We start from the raw sequence: 14,685 nt of genomic DNA, 5'->3' as shown, positions 1-14,685 counted from the left end.
TTTTTATTTTAGTCCAAAGCAAAAGTACCTTCAGTTATTTGTACAAAAATATGTGACATATGTTTAAAATAACTTGGTAAATTTTCCCACACTTGGCTTTTATTTTCTTTTATTTGCCTTTTTATTGTCCTCTATTCCATTTTAAATGAATTCTAACATTTTGGTTTGTTTCTCAATTTGTGTCCTTTCCAAGGTAACAATAATTTCGGTGTTAACACCTAGTTTTATTGTTCATTTAATTGAAAATTTTGAAAATTTTACTAGAATTGGGTAGTCAGTATATAAGACTAGGGCTGTTCTTTATTATCAGAGAGCACTAGATTCTAATACAACTACTGCGTTACTAGTATTTCTAATGATAACCAAGTGTATAAAGTAAAAATTTTAAAAATCCGAAAGAATTTAACCCCTTCCCACATTTAAGATCTTGCAATGCCCTCATTTGCAAGAAATCAGTAACAATTTAAATTATTGAGGGTGATTAGCGTAGAAATGATTAAATTTTACCAAAGTTTCCAAACATATTGGCGTTTTTTTTTTATAAAAAGTTTATAATTTCTAAAACATAAATTAATAAAATTTTAAAAATTTGTTTCTTTTTAGGAGTGAGGGCGTTTCGGATCGTTGTCCTAGTCCGTCCCTCGACAAAATTTTAAAATTCGTCAATTCAAAGCGCGGTTTTTAAAAGTAAAGATTTTTGGTTTTTTTAAATGTTTTTGGTATACTTTAATTCAATAAGATTAAAAATAATGATAATAAAAGTTCTCGTCCCTCCCTCGGGTAAAGCAATTTCGGTTCAATGACCTAATCTTCAACTTACGACGAATTTTAAAAATCATATTTTTAACTTAGCTAAATAAAGTAAATTTTTGTTTTTAAATTCACACCAAACTTAAATTTAAAATACATAAAATTAAAAATTCATATTAATAAAATTAAAAATTCACACCAAATTTAAATTTAAAATGCATAAAATTAAAAATTCATATTAAAAATTAACACCAAACTTAAATTATATTTTTGTTTTTATACATACAAACTTATATTAAAAATATTAATTTTTCAAATATTTACAATCTTAAATATATTGATTTAAAAAGTTTACAATATTATTTTAATATTAATTTTAAAAACATGGTAAAAATAAAATAAAAATCTTTTTGGTCTTTTATCCCACTTTAATCATTCAAATATTATCAAAAATATACGCCCCTCTTTTCGGTAAAGTAATTTCGGTTTCATAACCTAATTTAACTCATGACGAATTTTTGAAATATTTTGGGTTGATTGATTAAAGATATTTATACCTTAAGAATAAACGGTAAATTTCGCAGTGATGCAATAAATTTTTGTATGATATCAATAATTTCGATCGCAAGACCTAATTTTATCGAATACCAATTTAATACTTTATAGCGAACAAATTAGCGTTTATTATCAAAAGGTTAAAAATAAAAATGAAAATAAAAATGAAAACTGTACAAACTTACCTGTGAAAGAGATTTCTTAGTGATATGCTCTAGCCCACTCATAAGATAGTCGGACTAATTGGTTTTCCATAGCTACATAGGCGTAACCTCGAGCATTTAATGTTTTTTCTTCTAAACATATGAACGGTCCATCTCTGCATAAAGTAACAAATTCGGTGTTTGAATAGGTTTGATTATTTGAACATTTACCTTCGTGTGACCATTTTCCGCATTTGTGACATCTTTCAAGGTGTCGTGCTCTTCTTTTTGCTGCGGATTTTGATTTTCCTTTACCAAATTGTAACTTATTATTTTCGCATCTGGATTCTTTTCTTACTCCGTCCAATTTTTCTCTGATTACTGATACCAGTTCACTCGGAAGGGTGTCATTATTACGTTTAGTGATGAAAGCGTGTAGCATTAGACCATGGTTTAGTTCACAGGAAGTCTTCATTTCGAAAAACCTAAAAAAAATAAAAATTCAGAATGGGGGGAGAAGACTAGTTCTTTAGGGTCTGCTAGGGAAAGACCATTCGGGTTCCATTTTCGAGAACTACACGAAAACATATAATCTAACTCTAACAGAAATACATATTATCCTTTAAAAGACTTGATTCTCCCCACACTTAGTTAGCTGTGGTATCAAAATTGTGATTAACTTCGTTGTCAACTTCCATTGGACTATCTATGTAATGTTTAACTCTATGACCATTAACCTTAAATTCAATCCCATTTGAATTTATCAATTCTACTGTTCCGTATGGGAAAACTCTTTTGACTATGAATGGTCCAGACCATCTTAATTTCAATTTTCCAGGAAATAGCTTGAATCGTGAATTGAAAAGAAGAACTTTGTCTCCTTCTTTAAATTCTTTTGTACTTCTGATTCTTTTATCATGCCATTTCTTCGTTCTTTCTTTATAGATTAACGAATTATCGTATGCTTCATGTCTCAATTCTTCTAATTCATTTAATTGACTTAACCGTAGACATCCAGCTTCAGGTAAATCAAGATTACATGTCTTCAAAGCCTAAAATGCTTTGTGTTCAATTTCTACTGGAAGATGACATGCTTTTCCGTAATCGAGTCTAAAAGGTGTGGTTCCAATTAGAGTTTTGTAGGCTGTTCTAAAAGCCCAGAGTGCATCCTCCAATTTAATGGACCATTCTTTCGGATTTGATCCTACAGTTTTCTCTAGAATACGTTTAAAGCTCGGTTGGTATTTTCAACTTGTCCACTTGTTTGTGGAGGATATGCAGTGGAGATTTTATGAGTTACTCCATATCTTTTAAGAACTTTATCAAGTTGATTATTACAAAAATGAGTACCCCGATCACTTATTAAGGCTTTCGGTGTTCCAAACCTTGCAAAAAAGATGTTTTAAAAAGTAGACTACAACTCTTGCATCATTAGTCGGGAGAGCTTGTGCTTCCGCCCATTTAGATACATAATCAATGGCTACGAGAATATATAGATTATTATGAGATTTTGGAAATGGACCCATAAAGTCAATACCCCAAATATCAAATACTTCACATACATGAATGACATTTTGTGGCATTTCATCACGTTGACTTATTTTTCCGGCCCTTTGACATGCATCACAGGATTTGCAAAGAAGGTGTGCGACTTTGTAAATTGTAGGCCAATAGAATCCAGCATCATAAACTTTTCTTGCTGTAAGTTGAGGCCCATAATGCCCTCCTGTTGGTCCTGTGTGACAATGGTTTAAGATTTTACTAGCTTCATCTCCGAATACACATCGGCGTATTATTCCATCGGGACAACTTTTAAACAAATGTGGATCTTCCCAGAAATAGTGTTTTATATCACTAAAGAATTTCTTTCGTTTTTGATACGACCATCCTTTTTCAAGGAATCCACATACTAAGTAGTTTGCATAGTCTGCAAACCATGGAATTTCATTATAATCTATCTTCAATAGATATTCATCAGGAAAGTTGTCTTGTATGGCCTATTCATTTAGAACTTCTAATTCAGGATTTTCAAGACGAGAAAGATGATCAGCTGCGAGATTTTCTGCTCCCTTTTTATCCCGGATTTCAATATCAAACTCTTGTAAGAGTAAGATCCAATGGATTAATCATGGTTTAGCATCTTGTTTCGAAAATAGGTATCTAAGAGCAGAATGGTCGGTATAGACCACCGTTTTAGCTAGAACGAGATATGAACGAAATTTGTCAAAAGCAAAGACAATAACAAGGAGTTCTTTTTCAGTAGCTGTGTAATTTGTTTGTGCTCCTTGTAACATCTTACTAGCATAATAAATAGGTTGAAATCGTTTTTCAATCCTTTGTCCTAAAATGGCTCCCATTGCAAAATCACTTGCATCGCACATAAGTTCAAACGGTAGATTCCAATTTGGAGTTATCATAATCGGCGCATTAGTGAGTTTTTCTTTAAGAATATTAAAAGATTTTATGCATTCATCTGAAAAGATGAATGGAGCATCCTTTTCTAGGAGTTTATTCATAGGAGTGGCAATTTTAGAAAAATCTTTTATGAAACGTCGGTAAAAACCGGCATGCCCTAGAAAACTCCTAACTCCTCTAACATTGGTGGGATGTGGAAGTTTAGCAATTACATCTACTTTAGCTCTATCCACTTCAATTCCTTCCTTTGAAATTTTATGTCCAAGAACGATGCCTTCTTTAACCATGAAATGGCATTTCTCCCAATTAAGAACTAGATTTGGTTGTTCGCATCTAATAAGCATTCGTTCAAGATTAACTAGACATGATTCAAATGTATCACCGAAGACTGAAAAGTCATCCATGAAAACTTCCATGCATTCTTCTATCATGTCGTGAAAAATCGCCATCATACACCTTTGAAAGGTTGCAGGGGCGTTGCAAAGTCCAAATGGCATGCGTTTGTAAGCAAAAGTACCATAAGGGCACGTGAATGTGGTTTTATCTTGGTCTTCGAGTGCTATTGGAATTTGAAAGTATCCGGAAAAACCATCAAGAAAACAATAGTAACTGTTTCCGGCTAATCTTTCCAACATTTGATCAATGAAAGGTAAGGGAAAGTGATCTTTTCTGGTGGTGTCATTTAATTTTCTATAATCAATACATACACGCCATCCTGTTACAGTCCTAGTAGGAATAAGCTCATTTTTCTCATTTGTGATAACAGTCATGCCACCCTTCTTAGGTACGCATTGAACTGGGCTTACCCATGGACTATCAGAAATTGGATAAATTAAACCTGCATCAAGCAGTTTGATAATTTCTTTCTTAACAACATCTTGCATATTAGGATTTAGTCTTCGTTGGCGTTGCACATACGTTTTATGACCTTCTTCCATAAGGATTTTATGTGTGCATTACGAAAGATATATGCCTTTAATATCATGAATCTTCCATGCAATAGCTGGTTTATGAGCTTTTAGCACAGAAATGAGTCGAGATTTTTCATTTTCAGTAAGAGAAGACGATATTATTATAGGTAATTAAGATTCACCATGTAAATAAGCATATTCCAAATGGTTTAGAAGTGGCTTTAACTCTAATGTCGGTGGTTCTTCTATCGATGATTTGTATCGATATATGTCTTCTTCTTTTAGCATTTGAATTTCTTCTGTTGTTGGTTCATATCCATTAGCCATAAGTGTAGCTAACATTTCAGTTTCATCAATTGGTTCAGTTCCTTCTCCTAAAGAACATTCTCATGTTCCTTGTAATTCTGGAAATTCTTCTAACAATTCTTCATGTGATTCTATAGTTTGAATATAATAGCATGTATCATCTGTAAATTGCGGTTGTTGCATTGCTCTATCAATAGAAAAGGTAACACTCTCGTCCTCTATACTTAGGGTCAGTTTCTTACCGAACACGTCTATCATTGCTTTAGCCGTGTTTAAGAATGGTCTTCCTAATATGAGAGGAACTTGAGAATCTTCTTCCATGTCCAGAACAACAAAATCTACTGGAAATACTAAAGTACCAACTTTAACTAGCATGTTTTCCATTATCCCTCTAGGATATTTTACTGATCGATCGGCTAGTTGTATGCTTATTCGTGTCGGTTTCAATTCTCTAAGGCCTAGTTTAGTGTATAGTGAATACGGCATTAAATTTATACTAGCACCTAAGTCTGCCAATGCTTCTATTGAACTAAGACTACCCAGAAAACATGGAATTGTGAAACTTCCTGGATCAGATAGTTTTTCTGGTATCTTATTCAACAGCACTGCTGAACAATTAGCATTCATAGTAACGGCCGAGAGTTCTTTCATTTTCTTTCTATTCGAGATTAGATCTTTTAGAAATTTAGCATATCTAGGCATTCCTGAAATCACATCTATGAAAGGAAGATTTACATTTATCTGTTTAAACATATCCAAGAATTTGGATTGCTCGGCTTCAAGTCTCTCTTTTCTCATTTTACTCGGGTAAGGAAGTGGTGGTTGGTATGGTTTAACATAAGGTTTAGCTTTAACTGTGTTATCTTCATTAACCTTTTCAACTATCGATTCTTTTTCCTTATCTTGTTCAGGTTGTGGTTCTTGTAGAGTAGGAATAGCTTCATCAGAAATTACAGGTATTTCAGGTGGTTTAAGTGTAATACCACTTCTTGTGGTAATGGCTTTAGCTGTTTCATTCCGGGGGTTAGCATTTGTATCACTAGGTAGACTTCCCGGTTTTCTTTCACCTATTAACCTTGCTAGGTTACTTACTTCTTGTTTCAAATTTTGAATAGAAGCTTGTTGATTTCTAAATGCTTGAGCATTTTGTTCATTGGTTTGTTTCTGAGATGTGAAAAACTGTGTTTGAGATTCAACTAGCTTCGTCATCATATCTTCTAAATTCGGCTTTTTATCATCGGTTTGTGGTGGTTTGTTTTGAAAATTAGGTCTTTGCTGATTGTAAGTATTATTGGATACTTCTTGATTGCTAGGACCTTGTTGGTTGTTGTATGGAACATTTCGATTATAATTTTGGTTTTGATTGTAGATCGGTCTTGGAGGTTGATAATTATTCTGATAATTATTTCCAGGCCTTTGGTTTATGTATGAAACATTCTCCCTTTGTTCCATTGTTAGTTCAATACTGAGATAATCTTTTGTTAAATGTGGTCCTCCACACTGCTCACAACTAATTCGTATTGAGTGTATATCCTTAGTCATCTTTTCCATTCGTCTCTCGACAACATCTATCTTTGCAGAAATGGAATCTAAGTCATGGCTAGAATCGGCTCTAGCTGCTTTAGATGATCTAACGATATCTTTTTCTTGGTGCCACTCATGTGAGTGGGAAGCAGTGTTATTGTAACACCCCGGCTTAACATGATCACAATATTGTCCGCTTTGCCCGCAGGCGCACGGCTTTTTCTTGGCAACCACACATGAGGAGTACTTTCCCAGGAGGTCACCCATCCTGGTAGTGATCTCGCCCGAGCACGCTTAACCACAAGGTACTCGCACACCTGCTCTGCCTGTGGTCCCAAAACGCGTTGTGTCATTTAAGCGTGAGTATTACCTTATAATCCCATGATCACTCATGTTCGTGGGCGATGTGGGATTTGCCTAGGGTGTTACATTCACCCCCCTTAGGGACTCATCGTCCTCGATGAGGTTTGCCCCACCACCTCCAACGGCACATGAGTGGCTCTGATACCTTTCTGTAACACCCCAGCTTAACATGACCACAATATTATCCGCTTTGCCCGCAGGCGCACGGCTTTTTCTTGGCGACCACACACAAGAAGCACTTTCCCAGGAGGTTACCCATCCTGGTAGTGCTCTCGCCCGAGCACGCTTAACTACAGCGTACTCGCACATCTGCTCTGCCTGTGGTCCCAAAACGCGTTGTGTCATTTAATCGTGAGTATTACCTTATAATCCCATGATCTCTCATGTCTGTGGGCGATGTGAGATTTGCCTAGGGTGTTACAAAAATTCTGTAACACCCCAGCTTAACATGACCACAATATTGTCCGCATTGCCCGCAGGCGCACAGCTTTTTCTTGGCGACCACACACGAGAAGCACTTTCCCAGGAGGTCACCCATCCTGGTAGTGCTCTCGCCCGAGCACGCTTAACTACAGCGTACTCGCACATCTGCTCTGCCTGTGGTCCCAAAACGCGTTGTGTCATTTAAGCGTGAGTATTACCTTATAATCCCATGATCTCTCATGTCTGTGGGAGATGTGGGATTTGCCTAGGGTGTTACATTCACCCCCCTCAGGGACTCATCGTCCTCGATGAGGTTTGCCCCACCACCCCCAACGGCACATGAGTGGCTCTGATACCATTCTGTAACACCCCAGCTTAACATGACCACAATATTGTCTGCTTTGCCCGCAGGCGCACGGCTTTTTCTTGGCAACCACACATGAGGAGTACTTTCCCAGGAGATCACCCATCCTGGTAGTGATCTCGCCCGAGCACGCTTAACCACAAGGTACTCGCACACCTGCTCTGCCTGTGGTCCCAAAACGCGTTGTGTCATTTAAGCGTGAGTATTACCTTATAATCCCATGATCACTCATGTTCGTGGGCGATGTGGGATTTGCCTAGGGTGTTACAGTTATCAATAGTTTTGTAAGCATCAGTTTCTGTTTTCTTCATAATGGAACCACCAGCTGCTATGTCTATGTCTTTCCTTGTAGTGATGTCGCATCCTTGGTAGAATATTTGTACTATTTGACAGGTGTCTAAACTATGTTGCGGACATCCTCTCAATAACTTTCTAAATCTGGTCCATGCCTCATATAGACTTTCATTTGGTTTCTGTGTGAATGTAGCAATTTCTCCTTGAAGTCTTACGGCTTTAGATGCCGGAAAGAATTGTTTAAGAAATTTTTCAACTAAAACGTCCCATGTATCAATCGCCCCTTCAGGTAACGATTCCAACCAATCTTTGGCTTCTCCCTTTAAAGTCCAGGGAAATAACATGAGATATATCTGTTCATCCTCAACTTCTCTTATTTTAAATAGTGTGCAGATCCTATTAAAGGTACGAAGATGTTCATTTGGATCTTCCTTCGGCGCACCACTAAATTGGCATTGATTAGTCACCATATGTAGAATTTGTTCTTTGATTTCATAATCTGGCGCATTAATGTCTGGATGAGTAATTGCGTGACCTTGGCCAGTGCGTTTAGCTCTTATTCGGTCTTCCATACTTAAAGGTTTTAGATTTTCCATGATTGAATTTGTTGAATCTGAATCACTAGAAGATTCTGATTTAATGGTTGGTTCCTCAACAATCTCTGTTTGAATGATTGGTGGTTCCGGAGGAAAGATTAATGGTTCAGGATCTATAAATTGTCCTTGAATATTCTCCGGATTCTCAATTGTGAGGTCGGGTTCAAAAAATGGATTATCGGAAATTTGAATTGGAGTACTTGGTCGACTGGATGACGATTCTAAAGAAAAATCAACGGCGACAATATTTGCTAGATGTCTTGATCTGGTTACAGGTGGTGAACGTACAAAAGGTGGTGAACGTTTTGCTCGGTGCATTCACTGAATATCCTATTAGTTTTAAAAAGAAAGAAAAAATATATAAGTTATCCAATTAATAGACTTTTCTAATTTTGCCCACGTTTCGAATAGCCAAAAGATGCAGCAGAGGGGCAGGATTCGTTTGGTCTCAATATAATTGAGTACTGTTTGGCTCCAATAACCCGGTCCACGTACAAATCCAACTATTACTACAAACCAGAAAATTTTGATGTCTATCAATTTAATCACTTAAAACAATTTTTCGTTTGAAATTTAAAGAAATATTAGATAAGAAATAGAGAAAATTCTAAGTCCTAAAAACTAGAATGGTGAGAAATAAGAAAGAAAAAGAGCGCGTCGAAAAAGGTCGAAAAATAAAAGGATGAAAAAAATAAAAGGCGTTGAAAAATAAAAATAAGAAAGTAGCGCGTCGAAATTTAAAAAGGCACTAAAAACTAAAAATTAAAAGTTGTGTCTAAAAATATCAAAGCTTACAAGTAAAACTATATCCCAAATGGCAATATCTTAAAAAAGGACTAAAAACTAAAAACGGCGTCGCAAAATTCTAAGGCACCTAAATCTTAGTCTAAAGAAAAAGCACTTAAGGAATTTTACGGCAAAGCTTAAACATCTAGAAGTAAAAATAACTATGGAAAAAACTATGACTTAAAACTAAATACGAGCGAAAAATACAAATATTATGCTAAAACAATTAAAAAGATACAAAATATAAAAATATACTTAAAGTTGTAAAAAGTACAATTTTTATAAAAATATTATTTTTATATTATTTATTTTATAAAACTATTAATTTTATAAATTATTAAAACTAAATTAACTAAAAATACAAATTAAAGAATTAAAACTAAACTAATTAATAAAATATTAAAACCGAATTAGGGTTTAATTATAAAAAATAATAATACACCGTAATGATTGCTGTTTTAGGGTAAACTGTGGCGTGTCAGACACTCTCATGCGATCGCATGAGATTTTGCCTTCGGGCTCATGCGATCGCATGAGCTAAGGTTTTGGGCCAGGTTACGGGCTGTAACAGTACGGGCCTCGAGTTATTTTTTATTAATTTTTTTTCTGTTTTAAATTTTCTTTTTTAAATAAATACAAGATATTTAAATAAAATTTATATTTTTACAAACTAAAATAAAAATAAAGAAACTTTATAAAACTTATATATTTAACAAACTATTAAAAATATTTATATTTTTGTTTTTCTTTTTATATTTTCGAATATTTAAAACGTATTTTTACAAAAACGTATTTTTATAAAAGCAAACTAAAAAATTAATAAAAATCTTTTTTTTTATATATTAGCGTTGCGCTTCCGACGTTTTAGCAGATATGTTCCCCGGCAGCGGCGCCAAAAATACTTGATGTTATGCGAGGTGTATATGAAATAGCTTATATTTTACTAGGAAATACTATTAAATACGATACAATTTTACACAAGATATTTATTTATTTATAGAATGGATATACCTAAACCTTGCTGCAACACTTATAGGCAGTGTACCTAATCGTACAGTAGTGTAGTTTTTAGTAAGTCCGGTTCGTTCCACAGGGAAATCTTTAAACAAAGCTTAACGCTATATTAGTTTTAATTTATAAAAATACAAAAATATATAAGTAATATTATTATTATAAAAAGGGGGGTTTTTACCGTTTAATGACCGGTTTGTCGATTTTAAAACTTTAGTCGCAATTAAAACCTAATGTAAAATATTAAATAAATAAAAGACTTAATTTAAAGCGTAAAGTAAATAACGATAATGAAATTTCTATAAATAAAAGTGCGATAAAATAAAATTGCGATAATTAAAAAGTACGATAATTAAAAGTGCAATTAAATACAATAACAATAAATAAAAGTGCAATAATTAAAAATGCAATTAAATATGAAAATAAAGGAATTATGCTTATTTAAACTTCCGTAATCATGATGTTTGACGTGTTGATTTTAGTTTATTCCCATGGGTTAATTGTTCTTTGTCCTGGATTATTCAATATGTCCGTCTGGTTTTTGTCCATAACAGTCCATCAGTCATAAATATAAAGTGCGAGTATCCTCGTCAAATTATCCTTATACCCGAAGTCAAATATTCCAACTAATTGGGGACTTAAACTGTAACAAGGTCTTAATACTTTGTTTAATAATTACACCAGGTTATCGACTGCGTGTAAACTAAGGTTTTAATACTTTGTTATCAATTATGCCAAGTGTCTTTGTACATAATTTCACTCCTGTTTTAATAATTCCATAGACTATTAATCCATTCCCGTGTCCGGTTAAATGAACGATTATTCGTACATATAAATATCCCTCCCATCGTGTCCGATCGAGTGTATATGGTTATTTATAGGTATGTCCAATTGTAAATATTTATATTAAAATTAACAAACTATCATTTAGCTAAACAAATATAAAGCCCATTAATAGCCCATAGTCTAATTTCCACAAGTTTCGTTCTTTTGTCCAAACCCCAATTATGGTACAAAGCCCAATTACCCAATTTTAATATTTTTAGCCCAACATCATGAATACTTCGTTTTAAATAAGCATAATAATAACTTAGCTACGAGACATTAAATTAAAAAGGTTGAAAATAACTTACAATGATTAAAAATAGCGTAGCGTTACACGGACAGAATTTCGACTTACACCCTTACAACATTCGCTAACATACCCTTATTATTAGGATTAAAATTAAAATTAAAATATAAATATATATATATATATATATATATATATATATATATATATATATATATATATATATATATATATATATATATAAGTTTACGTATGAGTGAAGAGAAAAAGGTATATTAAATGGTGCACCAAAGCTCGAAATTTATAGGCCTGTGAGCTGAAAAAGGGGCTCATGCGATCGCATGAGCTTTGCCCTTCAAGGCCATGCGATCGCATGGCCAGCTGGGGAGGCTCACGTGTTTGTTTCTTCTGCCGACGGTTTATAAATAATAATATAATATATAAATAATTATAAGAATTATTTAAATATTATATTTTATTTATGTGCATAGTTGACTTGTAATTTTTAGTCCGTTGCGTCGAGCGTTAAGAGTTGACTCTGGTCCCGGTTCCGAATTTTCGAACGTCCTTGTGTACAATTTAATATCTTGTACTTTGCGTTTTGAATCTTGTACTCTTGTAATTTTGAGACGTTTCTTATCAATAATTGGAACCACTTTGATTGTATTTTGTACTTTTGAGCTTTTTGGTCGTTTGCGTCTTCAATTCATCGAATCTGTCTTTTGTCTTCACCTTTTATTATTTAAACGAATATCACTTGTAAATAGAACAGTTGCAACTAAAAGCTTGTCTTTCTTGAGGGATAATGCTATGAAATATATGTTCGTTTTTAGCATTATCAAAGCTGCATGTATTCTCATCCCAAAAATATTAGATTTTAAAAGTGAGACTATAACTCACTTTCACAGATTTTTACTTCGTCGGGAAGTAAGACTTGGCCACTGGTCGATTCACGAACCTATAACAAATATGTACATATATATCAAAGTATGTTCAAAATATATTTACAACATTTCTAATACATTTTAATGTTTTAAGTTTATTAAGTCAGCTGTCCTCGTTAGTAACCTACAACTAGTTGTCCATAGTTAGATGTACAGAAATAAATTGATATATATTATCTTGACCCAATCCACGACCCAGTGTATACACATCTCAGGCTAGATCACAACTCAAACTATATATAATTTTGGAATCAACCTCAACCCTGTATAGCTAACTCCAACATTACTGCATATAGAGTGTCTATGGTTGTTCCAAATAATATATATAGATGGGTCGATATGATATGTCAAAATATTTGCATACGTGTCTATGGTATCCCAAGATTACATAATATATTAGAATACATGTATAATACAATACAAGTGAGCTAGGATATGATTAATATAGATTTGTTACCAATTTTCACGTAGCTACAACAAGCAAAAATATCCAATCTTGTTTTACCCATAACTTCTTCGTTTTAAATCCGTTTTGAGTGAATCCAATTGCTATGGTTTCATATTGAACTTAAGTTTATGAATATATACAGAAAAAGTATAAGTTTATAGTCAGAAATACATGTTACAAGTCATTTTTGTAAAGGTAGTCATTTCAGTCGAAAAAACGACGTCTAGATGACCATTTTGGAAAACATACTTCCACTTTGAGTATAACCATGATTTTTGGATATAGTTTCATGTTCATAAGAAAAATCATTTTCCCAGAAGAAAAACTTTTAAATCAAAGTTTATCATAGTTTTTAATTAACTAACCCAAAACATCCCGCGGTGTTACTACGATGGCGTATATCCAGTTTTACGGTGTTTTTCGTGTTTTCAGGTTTTAAATCATTAAGTTAGCATATCATATAGATATAGAACATGTGTCTAGTTGATTTCAAAAGTCAAGTTAGAAGGATTAACTTTTGTTTGCGAACAAGTTTAGAATTAACTAAACTATGTTCTAGTGATTTCAAGTTTAAACCTTCGAATAAGGTAGTTTTATATATATGAATCGAATGATGTTATGAACATCATTACTACCCCAAGTTTTGTGGATAAACCTACTAGAAATGAGAAAAATAGATCTAGCTTTAAAGGATCCTTGGATGGCTTGAAAGTTCTTGAAGCAGAATCATGACACGAAAACAAGTTCAAGTAAGATTTTCACTCGAAATAAGATTGTTATAGTTATAGAAATTGAATCAAAGTTTGAATATGAGTATTACCTTGTATTATAAAAATATTTTACTATAAATAAGAAAGATTTCTTGAGGTTAGATGATCACTTTACAAGATTGAAAGTAAGCTAGCAAACTTGGAAGTATTCTTGATTTTATGAAACTAGAACTTATAGAATTTATGAAGAACACTTAGAACTTGAAGATAGAACTTGAGAGAGATCAATTAGATGAAGAAAATTGAAGAATGAAAGTATTTTTAGGTGTTTTTGGTCGTTGGTATATGGATTAGATATAAAGGATGTGTAATTTTGTTTTCATGTAAATAAGTCATGAATGATTACTAATATTTTTGTAATTTTATGAGATATTTCATGCTAGTTGCCAAATGATGGTTCCCACATATGTTAGGTGACTCACATGGGCTGCTAAAAACTGATCATTGGAGTGTATATACCAATAGTACATACATCTAAAAGCTGTATATTGTACGAGTACGAATACGGGTGCATACGAGTAGAATTGTTGATGAAACTGAACGAGGATGTAATTGTAAGCATTTTTGTTAAGTAGAAGTATTTTGATAAGTGTCTTGAAGTCTTTCAAAAGTGTATGAATACATATTAAAACACTACATGTATATACATTTTAACTGAGTCGTTAAGTCATCGTTAGTCGTTACATGTAAGTGTTGTTTTGAAGCCTTTAGGTTAACGATCCTGTTAAGTGTTGTTAACCCATTGTTTATTATATCAAATGAGATGTTAAATTATTACATTAACATGATATTATGATGTATTAATATATCTTAATATGATATATATACAATTAAATATCGTTACAACGATAATAGTTACATATATGCCTCGTTTCTAAATCATTAAGATAGTAGTCTTGTTTTTACATATGTAGTTCATTGTTAATATACTTAATGATATGTTTACTTATCATAATACCATGTTAACTATATATATATATATATATATATATATATATCTATATATATGA

The 14,685-nt window shown here is 33.1% G+C and overlaps 1 protein-coding gene and 1 non-coding gene across 2 annotated transcripts in view; one reads left to right on the top strand and one right to left on the bottom strand.

Moving 5' to 3' along the window:
• LOC139855440 (uncharacterized) overlaps window positions 1–14,685 on the bottom strand; it is a 269,308-nt gene that overhangs the window by 138,439 nt on the left and 116,184 nt on the right. The gene's annotated exons all lie outside the window — the stretch shown is intronic.
• LOC139856532 (small nucleolar RNA R71) lies at window positions 8,154–8,260 on the top strand. Its single transcript, XR_011762008.1, has one exon. It is a non-coding gene; the product is annotated as a small nucleolar RNA R71 (small nucleolar RNA).

Source organism: Rutidosis leptorrhynchoides, chromosome 6 (genome assembly GCF_046630445.1).
Source record: "Rutidosis leptorrhynchoides isolate AG116_Rl617_1_P2 chromosome 6, CSIRO_AGI_Rlap_v1, whole genome shotgun sequence".
In the NCBI taxonomy this organism is placed as follows: domain Eukaryota; kingdom Viridiplantae; phylum Streptophyta; class Magnoliopsida; order Asterales; family Asteraceae; genus Rutidosis; species Rutidosis leptorrhynchoides.
This window is presented reverse-complemented; position numbering and strand designations above follow the sequence as displayed.